This window comes from Lithobates pipiens, unplaced genomic scaffold, assembly GCF_037356315.1.
Source record: "Lithobates pipiens isolate NorthernLeopardFrog02 unplaced genomic scaffold, aLitPip1_a1.2 Scaffold_19, whole genome shotgun sequence".
Taxonomy (NCBI): Eukaryota; Metazoa; Chordata; class Amphibia; order Anura; family Ranidae; genus Lithobates; species Lithobates pipiens.
In genome coordinates, this window is record NW_027507764.1 from 7,188,928 (window position 1) to 7,199,853 (window position 10,926).

At 51.5% G+C, this 10,926-nt stretch overlaps 1 non-coding gene across 1 annotated transcript; it reads right to left on the reverse strand.

Annotated features, from left to right (window-relative positions):
* Positions 1-237: 237 nt before the first annotated feature.
* On the reverse strand, positions 238-309 carry TRNAP-AGG (transfer RNA proline (anticodon AGG)). The gene has a single exon. It is a non-coding gene; the product is annotated as a tRNA-Pro (tRNA).
* Positions 310-10,926: the final 10,617 nt, after the last annotated feature.

Here is a 10,926-nt window from a genome sequence, read left to right on the forward strand (position 1 = left end):
GAAACCCCTCATAATGGGCACAGCGGGTGTACAGACGGGGGAACTCAGCACAAGGATGGTGAGAACCCCTCATAATGGGCCTCCATTTGATTCATTTATATTCTGAATTCTCTATTGTGTTCAGTTCTGATGAGTTTGGAAAACTTCTTCGGATGTTTTTATTATTTCTTTTTATACTTTTTATATTCATAAATCTCCCCCTATTCCTCAAATGTTGTATTATGATGACAAAACATGGGGCTCGTCCGGGATTTGAACCCGGGACCTCTCGCACCCTAAGCGAGAATCATACCCCTAGACCAACGAGCCAGCTGTATACAGATGTTCATATACTGCCACATCAGCAGCAGCCTGACCTGGGATCAGATGACACAGTCAGTGGGTTGGCGGGTGCTGAGGTGTGGTGCAGCTCATTCATAACTCACACAATCTTCTTTAACACATGAAATGGAGCTTCTATTGTTTGGCCCTCTTGGGGTGTCAGGGGCCCCTCTTGAGGCCCCCTATAATTTTCAGGTGGACCACCATTGCTGTAGACTGTAGGAGAGGATATGCCAGCGATGACAATGTTTCTATAGCTGACGTCTGTTTCTTCAGATCACAGATTTTTATGAAGAATGAAATATTTCTCACCGACCAAATGAAAGGAAATCATAAGACATCGGCGACATTTATTTCTCTGATATAAATCATAAAGAGGAACTCTACATGAAATGTCTGGATTAGCGATGAGTGGGGGGGGGGGGGGGGATTTCAGGAAATCCCATTATTTTATTTCCTACAATGAGGATATCGGGGATGGGGGGGAGCTTCAATAATTCCAGGGCTTGAGTCCTGCGGGAACGCATGGGAACGGCGTTCCTGTACTTTTTCCATAGCAGGAACGCAGTTCCCTTTAGCAGGACTGGCCTTTGAACGGGGGGGGGGGGCTGAGCTGGGAGGGCAGTTTGCTGCATTACGGGAGATGTAGTCCGGACCACGCTCAAGTTACTGGTGGCGGTGGATGGAGACTGGATAGAACTGAGTAGCGCAGGAGGAAACTACAACTCCCGAGTCCCAAACACCGGCTGTGAGTGTCCTGGTGTAGTGGCAAATCTCGTAGAATCGGCATGCCTGGTGTGTGATGTCACAAGTGTGCCCCATTCCACTCTCCTTCCCAATTCCTCCTCCTTCACCCCGCTGCCGCACACATCTCCACTACTACCGATACCACCTAGCCTCCGCTCTACGGGTCCACCGATGCCACCTCATGGTCAATAAAGGAGCAGCACCACACCGCTAACAGGTCAGTTGAGATCTTACCAGTCCCCACTCTTCCAGGAAATTACGGGGGGGGGGGGGGGGCAGAGAACATTACTGGGGGAGAGAGTGAAGGGGACAGAGGACATTACTGGGGGGAGTGAAGGGGACAGAGGACATTACTGGGGGGGAGTGAAGGGGGGCGAGGACATTACTGGGGGGGAGTGAAGGGGACAGAGGACATTACTGGGGGGGAGTGAAGGGGACAGAGGACATTACTGGGGGGAGTGAAGGGGACAGAGGACATTACTGGGGGGGAGTGAAGGGGACAGAGGACATTACTGGGGGGAGTGAAGGGGACAGAGGACATTTCTGGGGGGGAGTGAAGGGGACAGAGGACATTACTGGGGGGAGTGAAGGGGACAGAGGACATTACTGGGGGGGAGTGAAGGGGACAGAGGACATTTCTGGGGGGGAGTGAAGGGGACAGAGGACATTACTGGGGGGAGTGAAGGGGACAGAGGACATTTCTGGGGGGGAGTGAAGGGGACAGAGGACATTTCTGGGGGAGAGTGAAGGGGACAGAGGACATTACTGGGGGGGAGTGAAGGGGGCAGAGGACATTACAGGGGGGAGTGAAAAGGGGGCAGAGGACATTACAGGGGGGAGTGAAGGGGTCAGAGGACATTACTGGGGGGAGTTGAAGGGGACAGAGGACATTACTGGGGGGGAGTGAAGGGAACAGAGGACATTACTGGGGGGAGGTGAAAGGGACAGAGGAAATTTCTGCGGGGAGTGAAGGGGACAGAGGACATTACTGGGGGGGGTGAAGGGGACAGAGGACATTACTGGGGGGAGTGAAGGGGACAGAGGACATTTCTGGGGGGGAGTGAAGGGGACAGAGGACATTTCTGGGGGAGAGTGAAGGGGACAGAGGACATTACTGGGGGGGAGTGAAGGGGGCAGAGGACATTACAGGGGGGAGTGAAGGGGGCAGAGGACATTACAGGGGGGAGTGAAGGGGTCAGAGGACATTACTGGGGGGAGTTGAAGGGGACAGAGGACATTACTGGGGGGGAGTGAAGGGGACAGAGGACATTACTGGGGGGAGGTGAAAGGGACAGAGGAAATTTCTGCGGGGAGTGAAGGGGACAGAGGACATTACTGGGGGGGTGAAGGGGACAGAGGACATTTCTGGGGGGAGTGAAGGGGACAGAAGACATTTCTGCGGGGGGTGAAGGGGACAGAGGACATTACTGGGGGGGAGTGAGGGGAACAGAGGACATTACTGGGGGGGGGAGTGAAGGGGACAGAAGACATTTCTGCGGGGGGTGAAGGGGACAGAGGACATTACTGGGGGGGGTGAAGGGGACAGAGGACATTACTGGGGGGGGGGAGTGAAGGGGCAGAGGACATTTCTGGGGGGGAGTGAAGGGGATAGAGGACATTTCTGGGGGGGAGTGAAGGGTACAGAAGACATTTCTGCGGGGGGTGAAGGGGACCGAGGACATTTCTGGGGGGGAGTGAAGGGGGCAGAGGACATTTCTGGGGGGGAGTGAAGGGGACAGAGGACATTTCTGGGGGGGAGTGAAGGGGACAGAGGACATTTCTGGGGGAGAGTGAAGGGGACAGAGGACATTACTGGGGGGGAGTGAAGGGGGCAGAGGACATTACAGGGGGGAGTGAAGGGGGCAGAGGACATTACACGGGGGAGTGAAGGGGTCAGAGGACATTACTGGGGGGAGTGAAGGGGACAGAGGACATTACTGGGGGGAGGTGAAAGGGACAGAGGAAATTTCTGCGGGGAGTGAAGGGGACAGAGGACATTACTGGGGGGGGGGTGAAGGGGACAGAGGACATTACTGGGGGGGTGAAGGGGACAGAGGACATTTCTGGGGGGGAGTGAAGGGAACAGAGGACATTACTGGGGGGGGGGAGTGAAGGGGCAGAGGACATTTCTGCGGGGGTGAAGGGGACAGAGGCCATTACTGGAGGGGAGTGAAGGGAACAGAGGACATTACTGGGGGGGGGGAGTGAAGGGGCAGAGGACATTTCTGGGGGGGGAGTGAAGGGGATAGAGGACATTTCTGGGGGGGAGTGAAGGGGATAGAGGACATTTCTGGGGGGGAGTGAAGGGAACAGAGGACATTACTGGAGGGGGGGGGAGTGAAGGGGCAGAGGACATTTCTGGGGGGGAGTGAAGGGGGCAGAGGACATTTCTGGGGGGGAGTGAAGGGGGCAGAGGACATTTCTGGGGGGGAGTGAAGGGAACAGAGGACATTTCTGCAGGGGGTGAAGGGGACAGAGGACATTTCTGGGGGGGGGGGGGGGTGAAGGGGACAGAGGACATTTCTGGGGGGGAGTGAAGGGGACAGAAGACATTTCTGCAGGGGGTGAAGGGGACAGAGGACATTACTGGGGGGGAGTGAAGGGAACAGAGGACATTACTGGGGGGGGAGTGAAGGGGCAGAGGACATTTCTGGGGGGGAGTGAAGGGGACAGAGGACATTTCTGGGGGGGAGTGAAGGGGACAGAGGACATTTCTGGGGGGGAGTGAAGGGGGCAGAGGACATTTCTGGGGGGGAGTGAAGGGGGCAGAGGACATTTCTGGGGGGGAGTGAAGGGGACAGAAGACATTTCTGCGGGGGGTGAAGGGGACAGAGGACATTACTGGGGGGGAGTGAAGGGAACAGAGGACATTTCTGCAGGGGGTGAAGGGGACAGAGGACATTTCTGGGGGGGGTGAAGGGGACAGAAGACATTTCTGCGGGGGGTGAAGGGGACAGAGGACATTTCTGGGGGGGGGGTGAAGGGGACAGAGGACATTTCTGGGGGGGAGTGAAGGGGACAGAGGACATTTCTGGGGGGGAGTGAAGGGGACAGAAGACATTTCTGCGGGGGGAGTGAAGGGGACAGAGGACATTACTGGGGGGGAGTGAAGGGAACAGAGGACATTTCTGCAGGGGGTGAAGGGGACAGAGGACATTTCTGGGGGGGGTGAAGGGGACAGAAGACATTTCTGCGGGGGGTGAAGGGGACAGAGGACATTTCTGGGGGGGGGTGAAGGGGACAGAGGACATTTCTGGGGGGGGAGTGAAGGGGACAGAGGACATTTCTGGGGGGGAGTGAAGGGGACAGAAGACATTTCTGCGGGGGGAGTGAAGGGGACAGAAGACATTTCTGGGGGGGAGTGAAGGGGACAGAAGACATTTCTGCGGGGGGAGTGAGGGGGGCAGAGGACATTTCTGGGGGGGAGTGAAGGGGACAGAGGACATTTCTGCGGAGGGTGAAGGGGACAGAGGACATTTCTGGGGGGGGTGAAGGGGACAGAAGACATTTCTGCGGGGGGTGAAGGGGACAGAGGACATTTCTGGGGGGGGAATGAAGGGGCAGAGGACATTTCTGGGGGGGAGTGAAGGGGACAGAGAACACTACGGGGCACAGTTCCCGGCATTCCCCTTTACATCAGAGTCTGCAGGATTCCCCCTTACTGCAAGGGGGAACTCTGCGAACCCTGATGTAAAGGCGATATACACACACATTTCGTATTTCTGAGGTGGGAGGTGGGCGGCGGGGGATCTTGGGTGAGTTCCCGTACTTTTTTTCCCAGGACTTGACCCCTGAATAACTCCATGTACCCCTAAAACACCCGACACACCCACCTCATTTAGCCTCTCCCATTGCCCCCCCCCCTCCCCCCTGAAATTATGTTGACAGAACAATGTACTTCCCCCCTCCCAGAATGATTTTTTGCCACCCCTCTACCTTGTTTGATCAATCAGTCAACCCCCTCCCTTCGTCGCTGGCTCATTCGTCAGCCCACCTGCCCCATAAATAAACCCTTCTGGGTCGCAGGCAACGCTTCCTCCTCAGCGGGCTCACTCTGCGCCTCCTCCTTCTCGGCTTCACAGCGGCTTCACCCTGCTTCTCCTCTACAATGAGGAGTTGATACCCCAGTTGAAGTCTTTGTAGATGAAACGCATCGGGTTCGATGAGTCCTTTCAATGCCATTGCGTGTTTTTGCATTTTATGCTTTTGTGATCACAGAGGAGATTTTTACTTGTTGTAATAGATCTTGCAATCTATGTAAAGCCTTTTTATTCCAAATAAACCCATAACCATACAGGTTTTGCCACTGAGTTCTGTGGTGGAAGGACATTTATTTGCCATCTGGGACATTGCCATCCTGATCCATATTCTCACATGCCGGGTCGAGTTTGCCTGAGCTGGCTCAGCTGAGAAGTAGACATGTGCAGTTTGTTTCATTCCAAATAAAAATTCTGAAAAATTTAGTTTTTGGGAAATTCGGATGTATCCTCGGGCGGCACACGCATGCCCACAAAAGTAGCTTCCTCAGCCAACCTACACCTACAGCAATTTGCAGGATTGTGCTACCTTGCCGCAGTATAATGACGTTGGCTGGTTGGCAAGTGGTTAAATATACTTGCCTGCTCTCTGTAATGGTTTTGCACAGAGCAGCCCCGATCCTCCTCTTCTCAGGTCCCTTACTTCTGGCCCCTCCCTCCTGCTAAGTGCCCCCACAACAAGCAGAGTCACTGGCCCTCAGAGACGGCTCTTAGCATTCTAGCTTAGTTCTGCTGGAAAACCTCCTAACTGCCAATTGCAGCAGATTTCTGACACCAGAGGGTGCCACTGAGCCAAACCCCACCCAATCAAATGTGCTGAGGAGCATGACATAGGAGCATCTTCAGATGACACTCCCTTAATGCAAAGCAGACAATCTATATCCATATTTCCAGATCAAAGTTTTATAATCCATAAACCAGCATATCTAGAAAATGAAATTATAATTTGATAAACACCAAACATGACATAAATCGGATGTCCGTATCACCTCGAAGATTTCTTGTGACCATCCGCCTTCCATACATTATATAATATGATGCATATTTATGTAGCACTGACCCCTGAAGGAGCGGCTGGTTTTGTTGGGCTTACCGTTACCTTCTTGACCTCGTGTACGTCTAGAGGTTTCCCAAGGTAGATGGTCCAAAGAACTGCAGAGACCAGGGGCGGACTGACCATTCGGGCCCTCGGTCACGGACCGAGGGCCCGGCCACTAGTGGGCCCCATCAGGGTTGTCAGCCATAATAAAAACCAGGGAGAGTATGTAAAAAATCGGTGTTTTTTTTTACTTCTGTCCCTGAAATGTCCCTTACCGACATACTTTTAATGTAAAAATCCCGAGATTGTAGTTGCCCCGCCTCTCCACTGCCTCCTCAGCCAATGGGAAAACAGTGTACCCGCCCCCTTCTTCAGTGCGGCTTATTTGAGATATGAGCAGGAGATGCCGACAGCTGGAGGAGAGAAGAAGAAGGAGGAGGAGGGGGAGGGGTCAGCCTGCAGCCTGATAGAAGGTAAGATAACTGAGCTGCATGTATTATTATGAGTGGTTTACCCTTGTCAGCAAGGGGGAGGGGGAGGCTGTGTTTGCTCAAGCAGGGATCTTCCTGTCTCTGAAGCGGTTAGATCGTTTGTCTGAGGAGAAGTGAACTGCTTCTGGAGGATGTGCTGAATGTCTCCCCCCCCCCCCATCTGTGCTACACCTCCCTACTCATTACCTGCCCACCAGTACACAGGCACAGTCCCCTCCCATGCATTACTATTCCTGTGTCTGTGAGCTGCTGGGGTACTACAAGTCCCAGCATGCCAGGAGATGGAGGCAGCAGTGTGTTCCATCAGACTTTTTTGGGTAAAAAGTGCTGGTGTGTGTACTGTGTATATGTATACTGTATGTGTACTGTGCATGCATGTGTATACTGTGTGTGTGTGTGTGTGTGTGTGTGTGTGTGTGTGTGTGTGTGTGTGTATATATATATATATACTGTGCACTAGTGTGTGTGTGTGTGTGTGTGTGTATACTGTGCAGGCATGTGTCTGTGTCTATACTGTGTGCGTGTGTGTGTATACTGTGCGGGCGTATGTGTGTGTGTATACTGTGCACTAGTGTGTGTGTGTGTATAAGTATACTGTGTCTGTGTGTAGTGTGCATGCGTGTATGTATACTGTATGATCCATGTGTGCTCACTGCCGCTCAACAGAATTTGATCCAACAATCCTGCGCCCGTGAAAAATGCCCTTGTTGCCATTCGGAGCCATCTGATTGGTGCACTGCTGAGCTCAACCTCGGATCAGGCAGCAAGGCAGGTCCGGGTGCACACCTGTGCAGTGATAACATGGTGCACAGCTTTTGTTCATATGCCCCACTGCCCGATCTGAGGCCAACCACTGCAGTTCACTATTCCGCTGGCTCTACGACAGCAAATGTGCAGTTCAGAGCCTGCAACATGTGGCTTTATTTATTTTTTTAAAGGCCTTGCCCGCCAGCTGCCTACCTCACCAAGCACCAAGGTGCAAAGGTGTGTGTGTGTGTGTATATGTGTGTGTGTGTGTGTGTGTAAGGGGATATTCATGGAAGGTGGCACTCTGGGGGGCTCTGCCGTAGGGCATGTCAAAAGTGTCCAATCTGTCTGCCATAATGTCGCCATCATTACTAGTAAAAATAAAATAAAAATTATAATAAAAATGCCATAAATCTATCCCCTATTTTGTAGACGCTATAACTTTTGCGCAAACCAATCAATATATGTTTATTGTGATTTTATTTTTTAACAAAAATATGTAGAAGAATACATATTGGCCTAAACTCTGGAAAAAAAAAATGTATGTATGTGTGTGTGTATATCTATCCATCTCTCTATCTATCTATCTTACTTTTTTTTATAGTATAAAGTAAAAAAATATTGCTCTTTAAAAAAAAAGTGTCTGCCTTTTATCGTTTATAGTCAAAAACTAAAAATCCCACAAAAGAAAGCTCTATTTGTGGGAACAAAAGGACATCAATTTTGTTTGGGTACAACCTCGCACGACTGCGCAATTGTCAGCTAAAGCGACACAGTGCCGAATCGCAAAAAGTGCTCTGGTCAGGAAGGGGGGTAAATACTTCCAGGGCTGAAGTGGTTAAGACTCTCCCATTGACCATGCCCATTGTTCGCCATGGTTCACTATGCATGCCACAGATCATCATCTCCCTGGTAGGGGTCCCAGTGCAGTATTTTGCCCAGGGGCCCATGATGTTAAGGTGGCACTGCCCATGAGAGGCTCGTGGTGCCTTTACTGGGTCACCAGCTCTAGGTCTCCTGCCACCCTGCATGTCACCGAGCTTGGTGCCCCTCCTCAAAAAAAAAATGGCTGCCATGTGGCGGCCATCTGTAAGCCTGGGGGCCCCATAATCTCTTATTGCCCGGGGGCCCCTTAAGTTGTCAGTCCGCCCCTGGCAGAGACTGACACTGAATCCACTTTAAGGATATTTATTGGATAACAAGTAGACAGAACAGTCTCTCAATGAAGGGTAGAGGGTGGGGTAGGAAGTTCAGGTACTCTTGGAACTGCAAAAGATAGGAAGTCTCTCACTATAGAAATCCAGAAAATTACCGCTCACAACTGGATTCTCACCGCTACCAGATAGACCTCCTCTCACCAGGCCTAGCAGCCGATAGAATGTTTGAATAAAGCAAAGCCTCTGCCACAGACTTGCGTATAGAACACTTGTGAATAAAGTCTCTGCCACAGACTTGATGTAGAACACTAGCCATCATACGGTACCAGTATCTCGCAGCCGGTCCAGCGATACCGTATGAGTGTAGATTCGCTTGGTGTCTTTCAACTGATCCTCCAGGCTCTTTCTGAGAAGCCAGCCTTCAGCGTGGCCTCCTCCCGAAGAGTCCTTTCCTGGTTGCTTCTCCAGTTGCTGGGCGTCTCCACAGATGAGACGGCACCGGACCACCTTTGAATCCTCCTCTCAGTTACTTTGCCTCGGGTTAGCCAGCCCCCGAGACTCGGAATTGGATGGATCTGCACTAGAGGTCGACCGATATATCGGCTGATATTTGCCGTTTTTTAAATAATCGGCATCGGCCGATTGTGCTGATAAAAAGCCGATTTAGAACAGCGGGACTTTGAAATGACTTCTGTAATAGAAGTCAGTGTAAGTTGCCACAGAAACGTCTTTCCTCCTCTCTGGGCTGCCAAGAAAAGAACAGAAAGATACAATGTTTACACTTCAATGAATGAATGAAATCATCTCTGTGTGTAGAAGTTCTCAGTTTAACCATTTAAAGCGGGATTCCACCCTAAAGTGGAACTTCCGCTGATCGGAACCCCCCCCCCCTCCGGTGTCACAATTGACACCTTTCAGGGGGGAGGGGGGTGGAGATACCTGTCAAAGACAGGTATTTACACCCACTTCCGGGCACAGACTCCCACGGGAGTCTACGCCATTTCCTGCCCTGCCTCGCTGTCTGCTGGGGACACACACGGGTCCCAGTGACAGCGCGGAGATTTCCTATTGCGTGGCGTGGCTCACGCATGCGCAGTCGGGAACCGGGAAGTGAAGCCGATTCGCTTCACTTCCTGATTCCCTCACCTAGAATGGCGGCGGCAGCAGCCGAGGCCCGAGCGGTCGATCGGCCTCGGCTGCCGACATCGCTGGAACCCGGGACAGGTGAGTGTCCATTTATTAAAAGTCAGCAGCTGTAGTATTTATAGCTGCTGGCTTTTAATATTTTTTTTTTTTGGCGGAATCCCTCTTTAAAGACTAAATCTTTTCTAACACTTGTTGCTTACAAGTAAAAATCCTGTATTTTCTGCCAGAAAATCACTTAGACCCCCCCAAAAATTATATATATTTTTTTAGCAGAGATCCTAGGGAATAAAATAGCGGTTGTTGCAATATTTTATGTCACACGGCATTTGCACAGAAGTCTTTCAAATGCATTTTTTTGGGAAAAAAAATACACTATTTAAAAAAAAAAAATAAAATAAAAACAGTAAAGTTAGCCCATTTTTTTTTTTTTTAATCTAAGGGTCCTTTCACACGGGGCGGATCAGTTCTGATCCGCCCCGTGGATATCCGTTTGCTCAGCGGGGATCACTCCGTCGATCCCCGCTGAGCAGGGAGATGACAGCTCCGTCTCTGCACACTGCGCAGGGACGGACCTGTCACAGCGCCGCTCTCCCCTATGGGAAATCGGATGACGACGGACCGCAGTGCCCGTCGTCACCCGATCCGATCCGCAGACGGATGGAAAAATAGCTTTTTCCTCCGTTACACTTTTTTGGATCGGAGCGGGTCGGATGTCAGCGGACATGTCACCGCTGACATCCGACGCTCCATAGAGCTCTATGGAGCACCCGTTCAGGTCCGCCTGAAAAACTGACAGGCGGGCCTGAACGGGACGTCAGTGTGAAAGGGGCCTAAATCATACATACAAGTAAACTGATTGGAGGTTTGTTTTGTTTAATAAATGTTTAAATGTAAGATATTTTCTGTATCACTTATGAAGGCTGCTTTCACACTGGAGCGGGCGGGCGTTGATGGTAAAACGCAAGTTTTAGCGGCTCTTTACCATCATTTTAGCGGTGCTATTTGGCTGCTAGTGGGGCACATATATCCCAGCTAGCGGCCAAGGAAGAGGTTAAATGCGCCCATGAAGCACTGCTGCCAAATCGCATTGCATGCGCTTCGGCAGCGGTGCCCATTCATATCAATGGGCAAGAGTGGTGGAGGAGCGGTGTGCACCACTCCAAACGTGCTGCTTACAGGACTTTTTTTTTTTAAGATCCTGCCAGTGCATCGCCTCAGTGTGAAAGCACTCTGTCTTTCAC